This window comes from Mastacembelus armatus, unplaced genomic scaffold (genome assembly GCF_900324485.2).
Source record: "Mastacembelus armatus unplaced genomic scaffold, fMasArm1.2, whole genome shotgun sequence".
Lineage (NCBI taxonomy): Eukaryota > Metazoa > Chordata > Actinopteri > Synbranchiformes > Mastacembelidae > Mastacembelus > Mastacembelus armatus.
Window position 1 is genome coordinate 363,673 of NW_022872898.1, and position 2,353 is coordinate 366,025.

General features: G+C 37.3%; 1 non-coding gene across 1 annotated transcript; it reads left to right on the forward strand.

Annotated features, from left to right (window-relative positions):
• Positions 1-1,654: 1,654 nt before the first annotated feature.
• trnas-gcu (transfer RNA serine (anticodon GCU)) lies at positions 1,655-1,736 on the forward strand. Its single transcript has one exon. It is a non-coding gene; the product is annotated as a tRNA-Ser (tRNA).
• Positions 1,737-2,353: the final 617 nt, after the last annotated feature.

Consider the following 2,353-nt stretch of genomic DNA (forward strand, 5'->3'; position numbering starts at 1 on the left):
TTGTCTATCTTTTCTTTTTCCTTCTTTCTGTTTTTATTTGTGTTTCTGCCACTCTATGTCTGCATGTATCTCTTTCTATCCATCGTTCTTGCTCTCTGTCTCTGTTTTTCCATTTTGTTCTTTTCTTTCTTTGTTTTTATTTGTTTCTGTCTATATATGTGTATTTTATCTGCTTTTCTGTGCTTTTCTCTTCTGACTGTCGTTCTGTGTCTCTCTGTTATTGTCTGTCTATCTATAGCTGACTAACTTTGTCAATACCCATTTCTGTTTTTCTGTCTGTCTACATTAATGATCTGTGTCAATGTGGGAGGAGCTCCACTCCGAACATTGCGGACAGGGTGTGACATCACATCTGACTTTAAGTTACCTTTATTCAACTAGCAAGCTTTCTCTTGATTAGAAATGACACAGGCATCTCCCAGAAGAAAATAAGACGATATACAAGAGGCATCATTGTGGAAAAAATTATTACTCATTTTTTATTTACATTTGAACAAAAAGTGGCATGTGAATAAAAGTAACTTTAAGTCAGAATTTGCAAGGGGTATGAATAATTTAGGACTGTATATATGACTAATAGGTTTCTGTCTCTGACCACAAGGCATCGGCCTTTGGATCCGAATATTGAGAGTTCAAGTCCCTTTGTGGTTGGAGTTTGACTCCTGCTGTATGTGTTGTAGTTCGGTCTACTAATGACGTTCCTTAAGTTCCAAAGTCCCTGCTCTGCTTGTTTCCCCACTATCCCTACACATGCTGATTACTTAGATCAGGTATGTTCAGCCAATCACAAGCTGGAACATACATTCTCAGAGTGGAAATGGTGGAAGACAAAACAAATTGGTACCTTCAAGAACACACCTGATCCAGGTAGTCAGCAGAGGTAAGGCAGGGATAGTTGGAGAACAATCAGGGCTTTGGCCCTCGGTGCCCACCTTTATATATACATATACATTACATTAAAATAAATGAAAAACACATTTGACCTCTAGCCCTTTTCACCACATATTACAATTCTACTCTACTTGAGTGTCTCTGGTTTCCCATCAGGGAAAAGTTGTAAATTAATTGCTTTTAATTGTTTCTGTATTTATGTCAGTGTATATTTATTCTTTAATATAAGTATGAGGCCATCCTGTTTTTCATTCATGTATTCGTTGATTAAATAATGTTTCTGGGTATATATAGAGTCTATATATATATATATATATATCTATACATATATCCTCCATATCCACTGTGCCCTCAGTTGCTCCTGGAAATAGGGGTAGAGCACAGAGACGATTGGATTCTACAATTACATTTCACACTTTAGACTTTTGTCAGATGCATTTCAGCTCAGTTCTAAAGTTACAGACGTTTCAAAACAATGACCAGTATGGGGGCTGGAAACCATGACCTTGGTGTTATCCAATCTATGTCGAGCAGTTAATATTACGATTCATGTCTTATGCAGGTCATACAATTGATCATAGTTACAGGGCAGAGCTCAGTTTAACCTGAATTATTTTCATACGGTGGTTCCATGATGACAGATTATGAATCAGTGCAGTAACATTAGACTGTAATTAGACTTTACAGTTACTGTTGCAGTAAACCTGGAAATTCTTCTGGTAATTCTGCACAGATCAACTACTTTAAACATTTGTAGCAATGTGACGAGGTGACCGAGTGGTTAAGGTGATGGACTGCTAATCCATTGTGTTCTACACACGTGGGTTCGAATCCCATCCTCGTCGGGGATGCTCTTATTGGGCCTTCAAAGATTATTGATTATAAATGTGTTGGTACAAATCATTATAAATATAAGAATATAATAAAAGAATGTAATATACATGTTCTCCCCATCCTTGTGTGGGTTTACTCCAGGTGCTTCAGTCCAGAGACATGCATGTTAGGTTGACTGGTGACCCTGAATTGTCTATAGGAGTGAGTGTATTTATCTGGAGGTGTAACTGACATCAACAGCAGACAGCATACTGACTTTATGTGGTCAGTCTACACCACTACCACTTTAATTTGAAAGTCAACTCAAGAGGGAAAGTATACACATCACTAACACTAGATGATGATTCCTAAGGGACACCTCATTGTTGAGGGGATTCAAATCTGCGCAGGGAGACCCCAATGCATTTCAAGTCCATTGCTTTAACCACTCAGCCACTACAATTTGTAGTGAAGCTTAATTTGCTGTATTTAAAACAGAAATATGTGCATTTGTTTTATTTTGAAATGAAAAATTTCTCTGTACATAAGTGTAGGTTAAAGTGTGTTACTAGGTGTGGAAACTGTGCAGCAGTAATAGGAAGATATAGTCATTTGTCTATTTAGTACTGAGGAAGAACTAAAGACAAGA